The following is a 24,706-nucleotide window of genomic DNA, read 5'->3' on the forward strand; positions in this document are numbered from 1 at the left end:
TCACCCTCTTTTTGATTATATATGAATTTTAAAATAATTATTTCTAATTCTGTGGAAAATGACATTGGTAGTTTGATAGGAATAGCACTAAATGTGTAGATTGCATTTCCATTTGTTTGTGTCATCTATGATTTCTTTCAGCAGTGTTTTAAAGTTCTACAAATTCTATGATTTTAGTAATAGTAGTACATAGTACTATGTAGTAATTCTATGATTTTTGTACTTTGGCTTTGTATCCTGAAACTGTCATTTATCAGTTCCAGGAGCCTTTGGGCATAGTCTTTAAGATTTTCTAGGTATGGAAATGTATCATCAGAAAGAGGAATAGTTTGATTTTATCTTTCTCTAGTTGGATGCCTTTTATTTCTTTCACTTGCCTAATTGCTCTGACTAGGATTTCCTGCTATGACTTATTGACTAAAATAAAATTGACTTTTGTGGGAATCTTATGAGGAAAAATTATCATACCAAACAAGTCAATGCCCTGTGCTTGTCTCCGTATTCCCTTAGTTTGCACATAGCTTTGGTTACTTTAGACTCTTTATATCCAAAATTAAATGAATTAACATAATAAAACATCTGCTGATAAATTATCCGATTTGCCAGTGTTTTAACATTGAACACAGTATTGTGGTAATTGCCACCTGTTTTTGTATTTCTCATTCAGTAAAGTATTGTTGTAACTTTCAGTCTTCACGTTTTGTGAAGATGGCAAATAGTACACTGCTGTATTAAACAAACCAAATAAAGTAATTTAAAAAGCAGTTAATTAGCATCATCTTGACAGGATAGAACATAATAAATTCAGACACTGGAATTATATGTGTTAAAATCAATTCCTTTGGGTTAACACTTAAAAATATTTTCCGAAATAGTGAAAGAACAAGTTAAGATTTGAGACAGAAATCACAAAAGTCTGTTGTCACTCATAATATGCCAGCCTGAGGTTGTATTTCCAATGTGTCTTAAAACACAAAGAAAACACAAGCAGCAAGAAACAGAAAATGGAAACAAAACCGTAAAACAGAAAATAGCTCAACACGTTTTGGTTTCTTTGATTTTTGATGTTTTGTTTTGTCTTTACTGCATAACAAATAGTTGCATGCCTGAATTGTTCATACTGCTGCCAATTTTATTGATACTATGCATCACAGTCTTCCAAATCCTCACAATCAGCTTACTGGGGCCTTATCTAAGCATAGTGGCAGGCATAAGTAGTTGTTCACCAAATATTCATACTTAATTCCACACATAAAATGCAGCTGGGATTGGGCTGTGCCTGGCTAGCTAGGAGTCACATTTCCCATCTTTCCCTGCATCTAGATGGGACTAGTTTTGCCTAATGAATGTGAGCTACTGCTATGTGTTTCACTTGAACAAAATGTTGGTTAATAAAATGAAGCATGCCCTCTCTACACCCTTGTTCATGCCCCATCTGATTGCCAGACGCAAAAGATCTTAAGTTCCTAGAGATAGTGAACCCGTAAGATGGAAGAACGCTAGGCTCCTGAATTACCAAATGGAGACTGGCCAGGAGCACCTTCATGGAAGTTATGTGAGCAGGAAATACACTTGTATGTATAAATTACTCAAGTGTGGCAGTATATTTCTTAAAGCAACTAGAACTACCTTGTGGTTATTAACACTAGTTTGAAGATTTTGATAGTGTCCCCTGATATCCAGAGTTAAATTATTTTTCTTTGCCAATAAGAAAGTATGACTACATACTAGAAAGTATGATTACATACCAGAAAGAAGTCGTGCTAACCACCACAGTTCTAGAGTTAGCATTATTTTAAATCATTTTTTCAATCAACAAATGTTTTGGCCTTGGATATATTACCAACAGTTTATTGCCAACATGTGGAGAATAGAACAGAGTTAGGGGATGAGGAGCACAAGCCAATAACATTGCTTAAATTCCGAGATCCCGTTGTACCTAATGATAACTACAAATTCTTACATTCTCTTCCTCCTCCTCTCTGTTTCCCTGCTATTCTTCCTTTTCTTCTTCCTCTTATTTCCTAAGCTGGTTTGAATAGAACCAACTAACTTAAATTATGCCAGGATATATGAAGACCTATAAGGCAGGTAAAGGAGTTTAGCTTAGTTACAATTAGGCATGGAAAGCAAAACTCATTGCCACTTTAAAAAGAGGAATATTTAAATATACAATTAGGCCACTCGAGGAAATACCTATTATATGTGAAGTCATCTTAGTAAAATGTCCCAGCAAAAGTTTTAGAATTAGCAAAATGAACTTTATAAAAGTTGTTGAAGCATAGCAATGCTTCACGGAAATATGTAGACTTATTAATAGTTACATAACACTGTATGCATGCTTTAATTAAAAGCTGAGTAAAATGTAAGTGCTGAGGCATTTGTTTCATGAAATATAAATGAGTTACAGTCAAAAGCTTCTTTCATTCTTTTCCATTTTTTTAATGACCTACATATTATAAACCAAAAATAAATTCCTCTTAGAACCTAAGCCTAATGGACAAAGTTTGATCACTTTATGTGGCATTTTACAGCTAACTTTTAATTATGACTCAAGCAGCAGTCGTGAAAGATTGAAGACTAATGTATACAGCCTTAAGCCATACCATAATAGGTTCTTACAGAAAAAGCTAAATTTTTCTCCAAGAATCATGATGAATAACATTTCACACAAATTCAAATAGAAGAAAGCAAAAGCAAAACACTTATACCTTGAATATGACTTATGCCAAGCCTTCTGTCATGGTAAATCACAGGCAGAAATCTGAGTAGCAGGGACACAGATTTTCCTAGCTAACTGAGCCTCCTCCTCCTGCTTCATATGAAGCACTGATTTACTGAATGTTCAAGATGGTTTATTCAAAACCTGTTTCAGATATAATTATCATCAAAGTCAGTACTTTAGATATTAAATCTATCATATACAAACAATATTTCCATGAGGGATTATAGACTGCTACACTTGGAACATTTGCCTTATTGGTAAATTTCACTGGAACCACCTCAGCCTCCAAATATGATTTGAAGAACACCTTATTAAAGGCTCATTCTTTAGGGAATCTTCCTCACCTCCATCCTTCAACCTTGACAAAGACTTTTCCCTATACTTATTTCCCAATTTTGACTTCGGTTCTAGTTTGTCTGTGTTCATATTCTTGAACTTTAGCTAGTAGAATAATCTTTGTAAGTCCAGGTACCCTCAGGAGGTAGCCATTGGTTTTGCCATAGTCTACACTGAACACCTTTCCTCATCCCTGGCTTATAGAATGTTAACCCAGGCTCATAGTTTTCAAGGAGGAACATTTGAGCAATTCCAGATGACTCTTAGATACAGAAACCAAACCAAAACTGGATTAGGTGACAAAGAAGAATCAGTGACTTGCATATCTTAACAACACAAAGGAAGGTAGCATGGTTTTCCAGCAAGGCCATATACAAGATCTCAGATAGCACTAACAGAACTCATGTACTGTATTTTTTATGACTTTCCTCCATTTTGGATGCACTTGGTCAATCTATTCCCACATGCAACACTCCAATACAGTCAGACTTACATGCAATCCTCTGAGCAGTTAGTCAGCATAAGAGAGTTTTAAAAGTAACAAATAATAGTTAATAGTTCCAGAAAAATGCAAAGATTGTTTCACTGTACTGGCTGACTTGAGTCATGTTCTCAACACACTGTGGCTAGAAGGGAGAACTTGCTGATTGGCCAGCACTGGCTCACATACTCATAATCAGAGCCAGAGTATTGATAATGAGAAATAAGTGGTTCCAAAAATTAAGGTCAGTGTGCTTTTATCAAAAGAAGGAAAAGTGGATGACGAGCAGGCAAGCAAATCAAAACAAAACGAATCAAATGTCCTTTATGTATCTGCTGTAATAGTGTAAGGCACACCTAACTACTCCTGTAACCAAAGAATTATTTCTACTCAACATGCTATACATGATCCCATCTAGAAATTACAGCAATTGCAATGATTACAAATGGTAATAATTTGGGGAGCTCTACATCACATACAACCTTTTCCTAACTGCAGTCTCTATGAACCTGGGATGATTAATCAAGATCTAAGTGTGTCTCTAAAGGGAAAATGATGATTGTATAGCTAATCCCGTGAGAAGCATTTCCAGTTTAAATAGCCCAAGTCATCACGTGTCATTTTCCCAAAATCAAAGAGCCTATGCATCAATAGTGAGCTGAAGCCAAACTCTTCCTGGGAGACTAAATGCAGGAAAGGAATTGATTTTGTTGGGTTTCCCATTAACATTAATTACTACTCTTTGATGTGACTCAAATGCTTCTTGACAAGGATATGATCTACTTGTGGCAAGAAACCATTCATATTCAACTGTAATTCAGCTTGTTTTTCTCTGAGCTGTATATAGAGTGGTTACCAAAGTCCAGTCCAGTCACATTAATTGAAAATGTGTCACCTGACTCATGGGGACAGATATTGATATGGAATAATAGCTTTACATTATTTGTTTTTTTATCAAGAAGACATTTGATAAACTTAATGCATAATTTGAGAACACTGATTGGCTTTTAATGGAATAAAGTTAGGACACTATCAAATGAGTGCCTTGGACCACTGTAATAGGATGTGAAACAAACTAATGGGTACATAATATATAGTTTCGTAAGATCTGGGACCTTTCCCTTTTTATCTATACTTATTACGATAACAATGTCTGGTAAATAATAGTCACTCAAAAATATTGGTGAACAAATAGATTATGGGGCAAAATAAAAGTAAAATTTTGAAGAAGTTCCAATTCTAAAACATATTGAATCTTGAGAAAAATTAACTGAAACTCAATTCCATCTACAATGAGAAAAAAAATAAGTAAATCAAATAGGTCACACAGCCAGAAGATTAATGAATTGAATCTGGGTATGTTTGATTCCAGAATCCACTCTATTGTTTTAATTCATTTTTTGTTTGTTTTTATTGTAGCACAAGCAAAGGTTTTATGTTTGAGGAGCATGAATTCTGCAGATAAACTGCAAATTTAAAATGCAGGATCCTCAGTTCACTACCAGTGTGACTTTGAGAAGGGAGTTGCTTAAATTCCCTGTTTAAAGTTCAATATCTGGTAACTGGAAATAGTATGATAATTAAATACACTATTTTTAAAATGATTATAAGAGTGCTTTACCTGCAGAAAATTCTACATATTTTTTGTTAAGTTTCAAAAACAACTGTATTTTTGAGAATAGAAAACACAAAACAGCCAGTATTCTAAAAACAGACAATTTTATCAAACATCACCCACAAGTATTTTAGTAGATTTTACTATAAATTAATGAGAAAGATAGGAATATATAAAATATTTCATGATCCCCATAGATCATAGTGATCTATAACATAGCAGAAGTGTCAGAGGGCCTTAAAACACATGGGCACATCTCGTCATGAATTGCTGCTCCCAATGATAATTTATTTCAGTTACTTAAGAGCTTCTTGGTATAGCTATTTAACTTCTTTGCATAATCTTAATTCGAATATATTTCTCCACAATATTTATTTGACATTGATGGTTACCTGAAGAATTTTATCTGATTATTTGAGCCTTCTGTTCTGAGACTTATCCTCATCTTACCTTCTGTACTTCACTCACAGGCCAACCTTACCCTGATATCAAAACCAGACAGGCACACAAGAAAAAGAGAAAGACAAGAAAAAGAGGAAGCCAATATCCCTAATCAAAACAGATGCAAAAATATTTAACAAAATATTAACAAACTGGGACAGGTGTGGTGGCTCACGCCTATAATCCCAGCACTTTGGGAGGCCATGGCGGGTGAATCATCTAAGGTCAGGTTTGAGAACAGCCAGACCAACATGGAAAAACCTCATCTCTACGAAAAATACAAAAAATAACCAGGGATGGTGGCATGTGCCTGTAATTCCAGCTCCTTGGAAGGCTGAGACAGGAGAGTTGCTTGAACTGGGAGGTGGAGGTTGCAGTGAGCTGAGATCACGCCAACTGCACTTCAGCCTGGATTACAGAGTGAGATTCTGTCTCAGAAAAAAAAAAAAAAAAAAGAAAAGAAAAGAAAAGAAAAATTAATAACAAAATGAATTCAACAACCCGTTAAAAAGATTCACCATGAGGAACTGAAATTCATTCCAAGGAGGCGTCAACATATGCAAATCAATAAATGTGACAAATCAGATCAACAGAATCAAGAATAAAAACCATAAAATCCTTTCAATAGACGCTTAAAAAGCATTTAATAAGGCCAGGCGTTGTGGTTCATGCCTGTAATCCCAGCACTTTGGCAGGCCAAGGTGGGCATATCACCTGAGGTCAGGAGTTTGAGACCAGCCTGACCAACATGGAGAAACCCCATCTCTACTAAAATAAATAAATAAATAAATAAATAAATAGCCAGGCATGGTGAAACACACCTGTAATCCCAGCTACTCAGGGGGCTGAGGCAGGAGAATCAATTGAACCCGGGAGGCGGAGTTCGTGGTGAGCCGAGATGGCGCCATTGCACTCCAGCCTGGGCAACAAGCGAAACTTCATCTCAAAAAAATTGAAAGCTTTGGACTAAGATTTGAAACTTTCACCACTTCTATTAAAAATAGTACTGGAAATCCTAGCCAGAGCAATCTGGCAAGCTAAACAAAAGCCATACAAATTCAAATTAAAGAAGTCAAATTATCCTTGCTTGCAAACAACATGCTCTTATAGTTATAAAAACCTAAATACTCCACCAAAATACTGAGAATTAATAAATTAATTTAATAAAGTTGCAGGATACAAAATCAACATACAAATTCAGTAACATTCACATATGGTAACAGTGATCAATCTGCAAAAGAAATTAAGAAAGCAATCCCATTTACAACACCTACAACAAACAAAAAACAAACAAACAAAAATCTTTGGAATAAATTTAACCAAAAAAGTGAAAGATCTCTGCAGGGAAAACTATAAAACACTGAGGAAATAAATTGAAGAGCATACACAAAAAATAAAAAGATATCCCATGCTCATGGATTCAAAGAATTAACTTGTTAAAATTTCTATACTACTCAAATAGATCTACAGATTCAGTGTAATCCCCATCAAAATTTCAATGATTTTCTTCACAGAAAAAAAAAAAAAAAACCCTAATATTTGTACAGAGACACAACAGTCCTTTAATAGTTAATCTCAAACAAAAAGAATATAGCTGGAGGGATCATACTACTTGATTTCAAATTTTACTACAAAGCTATTGTATTCAAATAAGCATGGTATTGGCGTAAAAACAGACATATTGACCAATGGAACAGAATAGAGAATCCAGAAATAAATCCATCCACTTATAGTCAACATATCTTTGACAAGCCACCAAGAATATACATTGGGAAAAGAACAGCATCTTTAATAAATGGTGCTGGGAAGACTGGATATCTATATGGAGAAGAATGAAACTATATTCCCATCTTTCACCACATGCAAAAAGCAACCCAAAATGGATTAAAGACTTAAATACAAGACTTGAAAGTATAAAACTACTAAAAGAATGCATTGGGGAAACACTTTAGGACATTGATCTGAGCAAAGATTATTTGGGTAAGACTTCAAAAGTGCAGGCAACAAAAACAAAAATAGACAAATGTGATCACATTAAGTTAAAAAGCTTCTGCTTTTTAAAGAAACAATTAATGAAGTGAAGAGCAACCTACAGAATGTGAAAACTATTTGCAAACTATTCATCCAACAAGAATATATTAGGGAAATATAAGATGCTCAAGTAACTCAATAGAAAACAAACAAATAATCCAATTAAAAATGGGCACAAGGGCTGGGCGCGGAGGCTCATGCCTGTAATCCCAGCACTTTGGGAGGCTGAGGCAGGTGGATCACAAGGTCAGGAGTTCAAGACCAGCCTGACCAAAATGGTGAAACCCCATCTGTACTAAAAATACAAAAAAATTACCTGGGTGTGGTGGCAGTTGCCTGTAATGGCAGCTACTCGAGAGGCTGAGGCAGAGAATTGCTCGAACCCAGGAGGTGGAGGTTGCAGTGAGCAGAGATCATGCCACTGCACTCCAGCCTGGACAACAGAGCAAGGCTCCATCTCAAAACAAAGAAACAAAAAAGCACAAGAATTGAATAGATATTTATCAAATGAAGACAATTAGAACTACCATACAACTTGGGTATTTGCCCCCTCAGAATCTCATGTTGAAATTGATCCCTGATTTTGGAGGTGGGGCCTAACGTAAGGTGTTTGGGTCATAGGTGTGGATTACTAATGAAGGGTTTATATCATCAGTGGTAATAAGTGAGTTCCATTAGTTCACACAAGAGCTGGTTGTTCAAAGGAGTGTGGTACCCTTCTCTCTCGCTCTCTTGCTCCCTCTCTTACTATCTGACCTGACTGCTCCTCTTCTACCCTCTTCCTTGAGTAAAAGCTTTCTGAAGCCTCACCAGAAGTTGGGCAGATATGGATGCCATGTGTGTATAGCCGGCAAAACCGTGAGGCAAGTAAACCTCTTTTCTTTATAAATTACCCAGTCTCAGGTATTCCTTATAACAATGCAAAACAGACAAAGATACATATGATACAACAATCCTATTAATGGGTATTTATACAAAATAAAGGAAATCAGTGTTGTGAAAAGATATCTACACTTCCATGTTTATTGCAGCATTATTCACAATAACCAAGATACAGAGCCAAAACATGTGCCCATCAACAGATGAATGGATAAAGAAAATGTGGTATATAAATGCAATGGAATGTTATTTGTCCGTATAAAACAATTGAATCCTGTTATTGGCATAAACATGGATGAAACTGGTGGTCATTATGTTAAGAGAAATAAGTCAGACACAGTAAGATAAATATGGCTTATTCTCACTCATGTGGAAGCTAAAAAAATGGATCTCATGGAGGTAGAGAGTAAAACGGTGTTTACCAGAGGCCTTGAAGGGAAGGGAGTTTGAGGGCAGGGAATGAAAAGAAGTTGGTTAACAGGTACGAGCATACAGTTTGAAGGAATAAGTTCGAGCATCAAAGTACATTAGGGAAATTATAGTTAACAATAATGTATTGTATATTTCAAATTATAATGGAAGAGAAGAATTGCAATGATCCCGACACAAAGAAAGATAAACATTTGAGGTGAAGTATATCCTAAATACTGTTATTTGATTATCATTATCCATCGTATACAGGTATCAAAATATCACAAGTGTCCCCAAAATATACACAACCATTACATATCAATAAAATTAAAAAATACTCTACTCACATTTTTCAACTCCTCTGCTTAGTCACTTGCTCCATCTCATCTTTATTATGCCAAACAATTTAGATTTATAGCCTTTATTTGGCTTTGGAGTCTCCCTTGTGTTTCTGAAGATTGATTAAGGTGCTCACCTGGAAAAAGACAATGTGAATCTTGAATCTCACACTTTATCCCGCAGGAAATTTGGCATTTCAGTCTTTCTTTAAATATCCCTCACTAACATCTATAAATAAAAGATATTTAATTTGCCAGTGATATAAACTATACCACCTACTCCCCACCTGCCCCCCTCCCACTCCACACACACATATCTTACATGGAAGATTTCATTTTAAGCAAACAAGTTCCACTATTTTGGAAATGTATATTTTTGGAGGGGAAGAAGAAGGAGATATTTCTTCCATAATTGTGTGCTGAGAGATTGAAATAAAGGTTACCTGCTTCCTAGCATCCTACCTGCCAGTAGTTTTAGAACTACAAAAAATCCTAGAACTGTGCTTTCTAATATGGCAGCCATGAACCACATATGGCCATTTAAATTAATGAAATTTGAAGAAAATTTAAAGTTCAAGTCCAGTCTCGCCCAATTCCATTTATTCTTTACCCAAGTGTGGCTAGTGGCTAACATATTTGTTGCTGCAGATTATAAAAAACTTGCATTACTGCAGAAAGTTCTGTTAGACAATCTTCAAGAGGAGACGATTGTCGGAATTTTCAAATAGATATTTTGAAGACTGCAATCTTGCCCTGTAATTTCTATAAGATCTTGCATATGGAGATCACTCAAAAATTTTCAAAAGACAGACAAGCAGCTAACAAACATGAAAAATGCTCAACATCGCTAACCATCAGAGAAATTCAAATTAAAATCACAATGAAATTCCATCTTTCACCAGTCAGAATGGCCATCATTAACAACAATTTTTAATGATACTAATTCTGACTCTATATAAAAGTCAGAAAGCAACAAGCTGTTTATAAAACTTACTTTATAAACAGATCATATATAAAACGTCAAAAAACAACCGATGGTGTTGAGGCTGCAGAGAAAAGGGAACACTTATATGCTGTTAGTGGAAATATAAATTAGTACAATCTTTAGGGAAAACAGTATGGAGATTTCTCAAGGCACTAAAAATAGAACTATCATTTAATTCAGCAATCCCACTACTGGGTAGTACCCAAAAGAAAGAATTTATTATATCAACAAGATGCCTGTACTCATATGTTTATTGCAGTACAATTCATGATAGGAAAGATATAGAGTCAACTTATGTCCATTAACAGAGGATTAGATAAGATGCAACATAGATATATCATAGAATGCTACTCAGCCATAAAAAAGAAAGAAATCATGTTCTTTGCAGCAACATGGATGGAACTAGAGGCCATTATCTTAAGTGAAATATTTCAGAAACAGAGAGTCAAATGCCACATGTGCTCCCTTATAAGGGGGAGGTAAACAGTGAGTACACATGGACACACAGATTAGAATAATGGACATTGGAGTCTGCAGAACATGGGAAGGTGGGAGAGGGGTGAGGGTTAAAAAGTTACTTATCGCATACAATGTTCACGATTCAGGTGATAGATACAGTAAAAGTCCACACTTCACCACTACACAACATATACATGTAAGAAACCTGCACTTGATAATCTCTTGGGAGCTCTGTGGTCCTGCTCACCACCTGAGAAACCCAAATACTTATCCAGGTCGCCCTAGGGGAAGCTACACTACTGCAGCTGATGCTGCCTTGAAAACACCACCTCCTGGCTGGAGGATAAACAAGACAAAACTAGCACACTAAACAAAACTACACTGAAGGACCCTCACAGAGCCCACTTCACTCTCCTGTTATATCCACCAGAGCAGGTGTTGGTATCCACAGCTGAGAGACATGAAGATGGATCACATCACAGGACTCTTTGCAGATTCTCCCTAGTACCAGACCGGAGCCTGGTAGCTCTGCTGGGTGGCTAGACCCAGAAGAAAAATAACAATCACTGCAGTTTGGCTCTCAGGAAGCCACATCCCAAGAGGAAAGGGAGAGCACCACATCAAGGGAGCATCCTGCAAGACAAAGAATATGAACAACAGCCCTTAAGCCCCAGATCTTCCCTCTGATATAGTCTACCCAAATAAGAAGGAACCAGAAAAACAATTTGGCAATATGACAAAACAAGTTTCTTTAACACCCTTCAAAATCACACTAACTCACCAGCAATGGACCCAAACCAGGAAGAAATCTCTGAATTGCCAGAAAAAGAATTCAGAAGGTTGATTATTAAGCTACTCAAACAGGCACCACAGAAAGGTGAATACCAATATAAAGGAATAAAAAATAAAATGGTATAGGAAGTGGATGGAAAAATATCCAAAGAAATAGATAACATGAATAAAAACAACCACAAATTCTGAAAATGAAGAACACACTTAGAGAAATGCAAAATACCCTGAAAAGTCTCCACAATATAATTGAACAAGGAGAAGAAAGAACTTCTCTTGAAGTTCCTTGAGCTTGAAGACAAAGCTTTTGAATCAACCCTATCCAATAAAGACAGAGAAAAAATAATTTTAAAAATGAACAAAGTCTCCAAGAAGCTTGGAATTATGTTAAATGACCAAACCTAAGAATCGTTGGTGTTCCTGTGGAAGAAGAGAAATCTAACATTTTGGAAAGCATATTTGAGGGAATAATTGCTGAAAACTTCTCTGGCCTTGCTAAAGATCTAGACATCCAAATACAGGAAGCTCAGAGAACACCTGGAAAAATCACAAAAAGATAATCACCTAGATGCGTTGTCATCACATTATCTAAATTTAAGAGGAAGGAAAGAATCTTAAAAGCTGTGAGGCAAATGCATCAGGTAACCTATAAAGGAAAACCTAACAGACAAACAGCAGATTTCTCATCAGAAACCCTAGAAGCTAGAAGAGATTGGGGTCCTATCTTTAGCTCTCTTAAACAAAACAATTACCAGCCAAGAGGTTTGTATCTGGTGAAACTAAGCATCATGAATGAAGAAAACATACAGTCTTTCTCAGGCAAATGCTGAGAGAATTTGCCACCACCAAGCCAGCACTACAAGAAGGGCTAAAAGGAGCTCTATATCTTGAAAGAAACCCTTGGAATATACCAAAGTAGAACCATCTTAAAGCATAAGACAGGCCTATAAAATAATAACAAAATGTGAAAAAAGGGATATTCAGGCAAAACTAGCATGTTGAATAGAATAGTACCTCACTTCTCAATACTAATAATGAATGCAAATGGCCTAAATTCTTCACTTAAAAGATACAGAATGGTGGCCGGGCACAGTAGCTCATGCCTGTAACCCTAGCACTTTGGGAGGCCAGTGAGGGCGGAACATGAGGTCAGGAGATCGAGACCATCCTGGCTAACACGGTGAAACCACATTGCTACTAAAAATACAAAAATTAGCCTGGCATGGTGGCAGGCGCCTGTACTCCCAGCTACTCGGGAGGCTGAGGCAGGAGAATGGCGTGAACCCGGGAGACAGAGCTTGCAGTGAGCCAAGATCGCACCACTGCACTCCAGCCTTGGCGACAGAGCCAGACTCCGTCTCAAAAAAAAAAAAAAAAAAAAAAGAAAAGAAAAGAAAAGAAAAAAAAGATATGAATGGCAAAATGGATAAGAATTCACCAACCAAAAATCTGCTGTCTTCAGGAGATTCACCTAAAACATAAGGACTCACATAAACTTAAGGTAAAGGACTGGAAAAAGATGTTCCATGCAAATGGACACCAAAAGTGACCAGGAGCAGCTATTCTTATATCAGACAAAACAGACTTTAAAGCAACAACACTTAAAAAAGGCAAAGAGGGACATTATGCAATAATAAAAGGGCTAGTCCAACAGAAAACTATCACAGTCTTAAATATGAATGCACCTAACATTGGAGTTTCCAAATATATGAAACAATTACCACTAGACCTGAAAAATGAGATAGACAGCAACACAATAATAATGGTGGACTTCAATACTCCACTGACAGCACTAGACAGGTCATCAAGACAAAAAGTTAACAAAGAAACAATAGACTTCAACTATACCCTAAAATAAATGGACTTAATGCATTCTGTTAATCAGCATATGAAACATTATCCAATATAGAACATATTATAGGCCACAAAAAAAGCCTCAATAAGTTTAAAAACATTGAAATTATATCAAGTACTCTCTCACACCATAGTGGAATAAAATTGAAAATAGACTCCAAAAGGATGCTCAAAACCATGTAAATACATGGAAATTAAATAACCTGCTCCTGCATGATGGTTGGGTCAACAATTAAGTCAATATGAAAATTTAAAAAGTTATTTGAACCAAATAATAATGACACAAACTATGAAAACGTATGGGATACAGCAAAAGCAGTGCTAAGAGGAAAATTCATAGGATTGAATGCCTACATGATAAATTCTGAAAGAGCACGAATAGTCAATCCAAGATCATGCCTCAAGGAACTAGAGAAATAAGAAAATACCAAATCCAAACCCAACAACCAAAAAAAAGAAATAGCAAAGATTGAAACAACAACAAAAGATAAATGAAACAGAAAGCTGGTTTTTTGAAAAGATATACAAAATCGATAGACCATTGGTGAGATTAACCAAGAAAAGAAGAGAGAAGATCCAAACAAAAAATGAAATTGGAGATATTACAATTAATCCTACAGGAATATGAAAGATAATTCAAGGCCGCTATGAACATCTTATGCACACAAACTAGAAAACCTAGAAGAGATGGATAAATTACTGGAAATATACAACCCTCATAAATTAAACCTGGAAAAAAATAGAAACTCTGAGCAGACCAATAACAAGCAGCCAGATTGAAATGGAAATTCAAAAAATTGCTCACACAAGAAAAGTCCAGGACTAGACGAATTCACAGCTAAATTCTATCAGACATTCAAAGAAGAGTTGGTACCAATCCTACTGACACTATTCCAAATGTTAAAGAAAGAGGGAATCCTCCCTAAATCATTCTATGAAGCCAGTTGACACTAATACCAAAACTAGGAAAGGACATAACGAAAAAAGAAAATTGCTGACAAAAATCCCTGATGAACAATATCCCTGAAGAACATAGATGCAAAAATCTTCAACAAAAAACTAGCTGCCTGAAACCAAAAGCATATGAAAAAGATAATTCACCATGATCAAGAGGGTTTCATATCAGGGATGTAGGGATGATTTAGCAAGTCAATAAATGTGATACACCACATAAGCAGAACTGAAAACAAAAATCACATGATCATCTTAATAGATGCAGAAAAAGCATTTGACAAAATCCAACATTCCTTTATGACTAAAACCCTTAGTGAAATCAGCATAGAAGGAACATACCATAAGGTAATAAAAGCCAGCTATAACAGACCCACAACCAACATAATACTGAATGGAGAAAAGTTAAAATCATTTCCCTTGAGAAGGGGAATAATGCAAGGATGCCCACTTTCACCACTTCTATTCAACATAGTACTGGAAGTCCTAGCCAAAGCAATCAGACATGAGAAAGAAATAAAGGGTATCCAAATCAGTAAACAGGAAGTCAGACTGTCTATGTTCACCTATATATGATCATACCTAGAAAACCCTAGACTCATCCAAAAATTCCTAGAACTCTTAAATGAATTCAGTAAAGTTTCAGGATGCAAAATTAATGTACACAAATCAGTAATACTGCTATATACAAACAACAACCAGGCCAGGCGCAGTGGCTGAAGCCTGTAATCCCAGCACTTTGGGAGGCCAAGATGGGCGGATCACAAGGTCAGGAGATCGAGACCATCCTGGCTAACGCGGTGAAACCCCGTCTCTACTAAAAAATACAAAAAACTAGCCGGGCGAGGTGGCGGGTGCCTGTAGTCACAGCTACTCCGGAGGCTGAGGCAGGAGAATGGCATAAACCTGGGAGGCGGAGTTTGCAGTGAGCTGAGATCCGGCCACTGCACTCCAGCCCGGGCGACAGAGTGAGACTCCGTCTCAAAAAAAAAAAAAAAAAAACAAAAAGCAAACAATAACCAAGCTGAGGATCAAATCACAAACTAAGTCCCTTTTACAATAGCTGGAAAAAAAAAATAATAATAATACTTAGGAATATACCTAACCATGGACGTGAAAGACCTCTGCAAGGAAAACTATAAAACACTGCTGAAAGAAATCACAGATGACACACAATAAAAACCCCACAGAAACACATCCCATGCTCATGGATGGTGGAATCAACGTTGTGAAAATGACCAGAGAGCCAAAAGCAATCTGCAACTTCAATGCAATCCCCATCAAAATACTACCATCATTCTTCACAGAACCAGAAAAAAAAAAAATGCTAAAATTTATATGGAACCAAAAAAAGCCCACATAGCTAAAGCCAGACTAAGCAAAAATAACAAATCTGGAAGCATCACATTACCCAATTTCAAAGTATACTACTACCAAAAAAGAGCCCACATAGCTAAATCTAGGCTAAACAAAAAGAAAAAGAAAATCTGGAGGCATCACAATACCTGATTTCAAACTACACTATAAGGCCACAGTCACCAAAACAGCATGGCACTAGTACAAAAATAGGTACATAGATTAATAGAACAGAACAAATAACCCAGAAAGAAAGGCAAATGTAGCCAGTTGATATTTGACAAAGCAAACAAAACCATAAAGTGGGGAAAGAACACCCTATTCAACAAATGGTGCTGGGATAATTGGCAAGCGATATGTAGAAGAATGAAACTGGACCCTCATCTCTCACTTCATACAAAAATAAACTGAAAATGGATCAAAGACTTAAATCTAAGACCTGAAATCATAAAAAAATCATAGAGGATAACATCAGAAAAACCCTTCTAGACATTGACTTATGCAAAGACTTTATGACCAAGAACCCAAAAGCAAATGCAAAATAAATAAATAAATAAATAAATAAATAAATAAATAAATAAATAAAATAGATGGGACTTAATTAAACTAAAAAGCTTCTGCACAGCAGTAATCAAAACAGACAATCCACAGAGTGGGAGAAAGTTTTCACAAATTATGCAGCTGACAAAGCACTCATATCCAAGAACCTATAAGAAACTCAAACAAATCAGAAAGTATAAAACAATCTCATCAAGTGGGCTAAGGACACGAATAGGAAATTATCAAAGGAAGATATACAAACAGATAACAAACATATGAAGAAATGCTCACCATCCCTATTTATCAGGGAAATGCAAATCAAAACCACAATGTGATACCACATTACTCCTACAAGAATGGCCATAATCCAAAAAAATTTAAAAATAATATACGTTGGCATAAATGTGGTGAAAAGGGAATACTTTTACACTGCTGATGAGAATGTAAAGTAAACTAGTACAACCACTATGAAAAACAGTGTGGAGATTCCTTAAAGAACTAAAAGGACATCTACCAGTTGATCCAGCAAACCCACTACTAGGCATCTACCCAGCAGCAAAGAAGTTATTATATGAAAAAGTTATTTGCACATGCATGTTTATAGCAGCATAATTCTAAACTGAAAATACATGGAATCAGCCCAAATACCCATAAATCATTGAGTGGATAAAGAAAATATGGCATATACATACCATGGAATACTATTAAGCCATGAAAAAGAACAAAGTAATGGCATTCATAGCAATCTGGATGGAATTGGGGACAATTATTCTAAGTGAAGTAACTCAGGAATGGAAATCCAAATATCATATGTTCTCACTCATACATGGGAGCTAAGTTATGAGGATCCAAAGGCATAAAAATAGTACAATGGACTTTGGGGATTTGGAGGAAGGGGTGGGAGGTGGGTAAGGGATAAAAGGCTACACATTAGGTACAGTGTACACAGCTTGGGTAAAGGGTGCACTAAAATCTCAGAGATCACCATTTAAGAACTTATCCTTGTAACAAAACCACCTGTTCCCCCAAAACCTATTGAAATAAAAAAATTAAAACTAAAAGAAAAACCTGCACATGTACGTCCTAAACATATAAATCTTAAACCACATTTTTAAAAAAGTGAATATTTAGAAAACCCCATAGTCTCAGCCCAAAATCTCCTTAAACTGGTAAGCAACTTTAGCAAAGTCTCAGGATGAAAAGTGAATGTGCAAAAATCACAAACATTCCTATACACAAATAATAGACAAACAGAGAGCCAAATCATGAGTGAACTCCCATTCACAATTACTACAGAAAGAATAAAATACCTAGGAATACAACTTACAAGGGATGTGAAGGACCTCTTCAAGGAGAAATATAAATTGCTGCTCAAGGAAATAAAAGAGGATGCAAACAAAAGAAAAGACATGCTCATTTATAGGAAGAATTAGTATCGTGAAAATGGCCATATTGCCCAAAGTAATTCAATGCTATTCTCATCAAGCTACCATTGACTTTCTTCACAGAATTAGAAAAAACTACTTTGAATTTCATTTGGGACCGAGAAAGAGCCTGCATAGTCAAGACAATCCTAAGCAAAAAGAACAAAGCTAGAGGGATGATGCTACCTGACTTCAAACTATACTCCAAGGCTACAGCAACTAAAACAGCATGGTACTGGCACCAAAACAGATTCAGAGACCAATGGAACAGAATGGAGGTCTCAGAAATAACACCACACATCTACACCACCTGATCTGTGACAAACCCAACAAAAACAAGCAATGGGGAAAGGATTCCCTATTTAACAAATTGTGTTGGGAAAACTGGCTAGCCATATCCAGAATACAAACCGGACCCCTTCCTTACATCTTATACAAAAATCAACTCAAGATGGATTAAAGACTTAAACGTAAGATCGCAAACCATAGAAAACCTAGGCAAGACGATTCAGAACATAGGCATAGGCAAAGACTTCATGACTAAAATACCAAAAGCAATGGCAACAAAAGCCAAAATCGACAAATGGGATCTAATTAAAGTAAACAGCTTCTGCACAGCAAAAGAAACTAAAGAGTGAACAGGCAACCGACAGAATGGGAGAAAATTTTTGCAATCTATCCATCTGACAAAGGGCTAATATCCAGAATCTGCAAAGAACTGAAACAAGTTTACAAGAAAAAAACCACCCCATCCAAAAGTGGACAAAGGATATGAACAGACACTTCTCAAAAGAAGACATTTATGCAGCCAACAAACATATGAAAAAAGCTCATCATCACCGGTCATTAGAGAAATGCAAATCAAAATCACAATGAGATACCATCTCACGTCAGTTAGAATGGCAATCATTAAAAAGTCAGGAAACAACAGACACTGAAGAGGATGTGGAGAAATGGGAATGCTTGTACATGGTTGGTGGGAGTGTAAATTAGTTCAACCATTGTGAAAAACACTGTGTCTATTCCTCAAGGATCGAGAACCAGAAATACCATTTGACCCAGTGATCCCACTACTGGGTATATACCAAAGGATTGGAAATCATTCTATTATAAAGACACATGCACACATATGTTTATTGCAGCACTATTGACAATAGCAAAGACTTGAAACCATCTCAAATGCCCATCAATGATAGACTGGATAAAGAAAATGTGGCACATATATACTATGGAATACTATGCAGTCATAAAAAAGGATGAGTTCATGTCATTTGCAGCAACATAAATGAAGCTGAAAACCATCATTCTCAGCAAAGTAACACAAGAACAGAAAACCAAACCCTGCATGTTCTCACTAATAAGTGGGAGTTGAACAATAAGAACACATGGACGCAGGGAGGGAAACATCACACATCGGGGCCTTTGAGGCATGAGGGGCTAGGGAAGGGATAGCATTAGGAGACTTACCTAATGTAGATGATGAGTTGATGGGTGCAGCAAACCACCATGGTACATGTATACCCATGAGACAAACCTGCACATTCTGCACATGTACTCTAGAACTTTAAGTATAATAATAATTTTAAAAAGAGAGAATAAAATGGATTTTATCCTAGTTTTTACTCTATCACTATTCCTACTCAAGGTTTGGCAGAAAAACAGAACAGCTATGCAAATATTGAAGAATAATGGGAAATTTGCATTGGAGTATTCTGATAATAAGTACATATATACAGATGATAGAGAAATAGATAGATATGTTTTTTTCTCATTCTACAATAGTAAGTGTAATTGTATCATTTCTGCAATTTCTGTTTTCTAGTATTTTTCGAACTGCAGATTGTGACCTATTAGTGGGTCATGAAATCAATTTTAGTTAGTAATTATTACTTTAACAAAGTTTGCCAGGAGTGGTGGCTCATGCCTGTAGTCCTAGCACTTTGGGAGGCTGAGGGTAGGAGGATTGTTTGAGTTCGGGAGTTCAGAGTTACAGTGAGCTGTGATAACACCACTGCACTACAGCCTGGCCTGGCCCTGGGCAACAGAGCAGGACTCAGTCTTTTTAAAAAAATAAAATCACATCAAAGAGAGATAAGAAGAGTGCATCACACACAGATAGATAGACCATTCTTTCATTAAACTTCTGTTTTAGTTTTACACCATTGAGTCATATAAAATGACTGCTTACTGTGGGTCATATTTAAAGTTATTTAAAAGAAATTATAGAAATATCTAACAGAGGCCGGGCGTGGTGGCTCACGCCTGTAATCCAAGCACTTTGGGAGGCCAAGGTGGGCGGATCATGAGGTCAGGAGATCGAGACCATCCTTGCTAACACGGTGAAACCCCATCTCTACTAAAAATATTTTTTAAAAAAATTAGCCAGGCATGGTGGCGGGCGCCTGTAGTCCCAGCTACTCAGGAGGTTGAGGCAGGAGAATGGCGTGAACCCGGGAGTTGGAGCTTGCAGTGAGCAGAGATCACGCCACTGCACTCCAGCCTGGGCAACAGAGCGAGAGTCGAAAGAAAGAAAGAGAAAGAGAGAGAGAGAGAGAAAGAGAGAAAGAAAGCAAGAAAGCAAGAAAGCAAGCAAGCAAGAAAGAAAGAAAGAAAGACACAAAGAAAGAAAGACACAAAGAAAGAAAGACACAAAGAAAGAGAGAGAGAAAGGTCTAACAGAACTAGTGTCTCTACAAGTGTTAATGTAACATTTTATTTCTCAGTTTTCAGAGAGAATGTACTGTGTGTGTTTCCAAGGAATTCGAATTTTAGAGCTATTTTTTGTGACTATTCTAGGCCTGTACAAGTTACTGTGCAAGCTAATGGGGAAAATTCTACACATCATGCAACCTTGTAGTCTTTACTACAATGAGTTATTAAATTCATCAGCAATTTCGAATATTACTGGATTTCTGTGACATGTAAGCACCCTAAACCTTTCTCTATTATTTATCTTTCTGCACCTTTAAAAATTCTCTTTCTCTCTTTCTCTGTCTCTATTTCTTTGTCTCTCTCTCTCTGTCAGATTAGTGGTCATCCAGGCAAGTAATGGGGTCTTGCCTCTCAACCCAACAACGATAGTCTCTGATATTGTAGTATCTCACCTCCACCCCAAATTCCAAACTCATGTTGAAGCCCTAACCTCTGTATTTTAGAATATGAATGTATTCAGAGATAGTCTTTAACAAGGTAATTAGTTAAAATGGCATCACTAAGTTGGTTCTAATCTAATATGACTAGTATTCTTATAATGAGAGAAAATCATGACACAGACACATAAACAGAAAAGACCACGTGAGGACACAAGGAGAGAACAGCCATCTAGAAGTGAAAAGGAGGCTGCAGAAGAAACCAACCCAGCTGACACCTTTATCTCAGATTCCTAGCCTCTAGAATTGTGAGAAAATCAATTTCTGTTGTTAAAGTCATCCATTCTGAGGTACTTCATTACAGAAGCACAGAGAAAACTAATAGTCTCCATATTACTCACATCTTATTTTTTTTCTCCTGTTTTAAGGGAACGTATAAACGTGTGCTTTGACTAACGTTCTTTAGTTTCAAGCAACTAAACTTGTTCTGCTCAATTAAACAAAAATTTTCGAGGCCAGGTGCAGTGGTTCATGCCTGTAATCCCAGCACTTTGGGAGGCCGAGGCGGGTCAATCACTTGAGGTCAGAAGTTTGAGACCAGCTTGGCCAACATGTTGAAACTCCATCTCTATTAAAAATACAATAATTAGCCAGGCGTGGTGGCTGGCACCTGTAATTCCAGCTACTCAGGAGATTGAAGCAAGAGAATCACTTGAACCTTGATGGTGGAGGTTGTAGTGAGTCACAGCACTCCAGTCTGGGCAACAGAGTGAGACTCCGTCTCAATAAATAAATAAATAAACAAACAAACAATTTTCTGGAGGATATGAAATAACTCCACACATCAAAGAAAACATTACAGAACCAGTCATCAAACAGGATAAGAACCAATGAAGCTGTTTGGATGTGAGAAGCCAAGACTAAAGGAGACTCATAACTACTTTCAGCTTTTGTGTGCATTCTAGGGAAAGGATATTATCTGTCCTGGTTTGCATGAAGTATCTATCCTCTGAGAGAAGTACAAGGAATTTGATTGACAATTCCACCTAGATTCTATCTAATGAGAAATGTATGGTCCCCCAAATAAAATCAGAGTTGTACAAGAAGAAAAGAAAATGGAAGATAGGGCAAAATAGCAGATTTGTGCTACACTTTGGATTTATATACTTTAAACTGACCATTAACAACTTTAGGTCACATCATGTTGGTTATATCAAAATATGATATTACTTATAATAAAAACAATATACACATATATAGGTCAAATGGATTCAAAATAACTTTTGATTATCATGGCTTCAAGTTTTCTATGAGCCAAACTAAACGTTTTTGGAATAAGTACAAGAAAAAATAAATATTTCATAAAAATATTTCAACACAGTCTATTTATCCTAGATATCTTATCGTATTTAAAAAATTTTAAACAGCCATTTTCATTACTTTACATTATTCTTAAGAATAAAATAACACAAGACCAAAATATTTGAAGATTATCTGTGAAAAGAAAATATAACAAGCCTTATAGTTTTTTTTTTTTTTTTTTTCAAATTTCCTACTGGAAATTATTATGGTGACAGTATCATCTATTTTAACACATTCAACTACTTTCCATGGCCCAGAAAAAAAACATAACATACATATTTTCCCAAAGGCACTCTAAGTTGAAGTAGTCTTCCTTTCAACATCTGTTATTTGGTTTATTTTCTGCTTTGACCTAACAAGCAGTCACGAGACTGTAAACTGATTTGCAATGCAGTTGCTGTGTGCCATTTTGAAATGACTGGAGTACCAACGCTTAGCTGCCATCCAGTGGAGCCTGATTTTTCTAATTCAATTAACTGGAACGTGGTACATTAAAAGATATGAAGGTAAAATAATCTGAGTGATACCAAGATAAAGTATCTATTTTTTCCAAGGAGCTTAAAATTCAACAAGAAGACAGGCATATTAATGAAATATAACAATATTACATGAGAAAAAATCCAATGGGTTCTGGATGTTCATTTTTTTATGGGAACATAAAGAGAACAAAGTTCTTTGAGGGAAATTTGAGAACTTTAAAAAAAAATTTGGACTAAGGCTTAGTCAGCACCGTATGAATTCAAATCAATTTTGTATATGTAATTAAAGTTAAAAGTGATTATTTACACTGAGTTTTTAAAATGTCTTATTGCTCAAAAATGTTTGAATAATTAATTAGATTTTCATTTTATATAGGACATTAAAAACATTAAACAACTGAAATGGCAAGTGCTGTGTGTAACATTAGACTTAGGGTTTTAGCAAATTAAAACACAGGACATCCAGTTAAATTTGACTTTTAGATAAGTGATGAATAATAAATGTAGTGTAACTATGTTCCACATAATATTTGGAACATACTAATACTAAAAAGTAGTATTAATTTTTTATTTGAAATGCAGTTTTCACTGAATTCTCTAGTATATCTGGAATTTGATGCAGTATAAAAAGATAGAGAGTAGCCTTGGGATGTGAAGAGAAAATAAAAGCTGTAAGGAAATAACAACCAGTGTGTGTGTGTGCTGGGGTGGTGTGGGGGAATTACCAGAGATAAGTTTTTCATGAGAGTACTATTATATAGTATCTACAGATGTTTAAAAGAAAATTTGTTAATATCTATAAGTAAAATGGGGTATTTAATGCCACACATTATATAAATGCTCTCTTTATGACAAACTTCAGGGAGAGTGAAGTTCTGTGTAAAGATTTACAAAACCAAACCAACTGTGGCTTGTCATTTACAAAAATCCTAACTGATTTTATTCCAAATTCTTCTGTAATTCTGCTGATTGCTTAGTCTTAGAAATATTGGAGTGTTTTGTGTAGACTAGAATTTCTGGTTGGACTAATTCAAGAGTAATTACGACCTTGAGAATCATATCTCTAATTCACACTAGGACAAGACTGATGATCAAGTCTTGAAAGTTTTCCTGGTAGAATTAGAAATGCTTATGGGCTTGTCATTCTGTCAGAGCAAACATGGTCTTGTGCATTATATCTTAATTTAAACCAGTTTTACACTGATGTCTTTAGTAATAAGGTAAATGAAAAGACTAAAAATAACTTTTCTATACTTTATTTAATTTAGTGTCATTGTTTTGGATATACACCATAAATTATAACTTAACAATAAAACAACCTCAGATTAACTCAAAACTAAATTGTGTGTGAACTATGTGAGTAAAAGGGCTGTAGGCAAATTTTTGCATGTATTTCACCCAGTCCTCAACTGGGAACTCTTTAAAATAGGAAAGACTGAAAACCCTTGTTTCCATATAACAAGGTATCTGCTCAGGGAGGCCTGTAATGGTATGTTCTTTTTAGGTGAAGTAGTTTCCGTCTACTCTCTAAGGCTTAAACCTCATTAATAGTACAGAATAATTTAAAGATAACTTTTAGTTTACTTTGAAAAATGCTGCATAAATTGACACTATGCAAATGATGGAAGAAAAAGATCTCCTATGTTACCACTTTTATGCACTTCTAAATACCTAAAATTTCTTATATATACTATTTTTAATCAATGCAACAGTCACTAAAGTGACATACCTCCAAATTCCTTTCTGAAAAGGTTTTTTGGGAAACAGTTTTATCATAATCATAATTTAAAGCAGTACCTATTTTATTTTCTACCACGACTTTTTGGAAGAGAAAGTGGGAGTAGGCAAAATAAAATTATATCACCAAATAACTTACATAGTATCACGGTGTTTTTTTTAACTAGAAAGAAACTCAAAAACCATTTTTCTATTCATTCATTCAAAAAGATATATTGAGTACTCTCTTAGTCAGCTCAGGGTGCTATAAGAAAATACCACAGACTGGGTGGCCTAAACAACAGACACTTATTTCCCACAGTTCTAGCAGCTGTGCAGTTTTGGATCAAGGTGTTGACAAATTTGTTTTATGGTGAGGGGCCTCTTCCTGCCTTACAGATAGTCTATCATCTTGCTGACTGCTTAAAGGAGTTATTGCTGATTG

This window comes from Rhinopithecus roxellana, chromosome 3 (genome assembly GCF_007565055.1).
Source record: "Rhinopithecus roxellana isolate Shanxi Qingling chromosome 3, ASM756505v1, whole genome shotgun sequence".
Lineage (NCBI taxonomy): Eukaryota > Metazoa > Chordata > Mammalia > Primates > Cercopithecidae > Rhinopithecus > Rhinopithecus roxellana.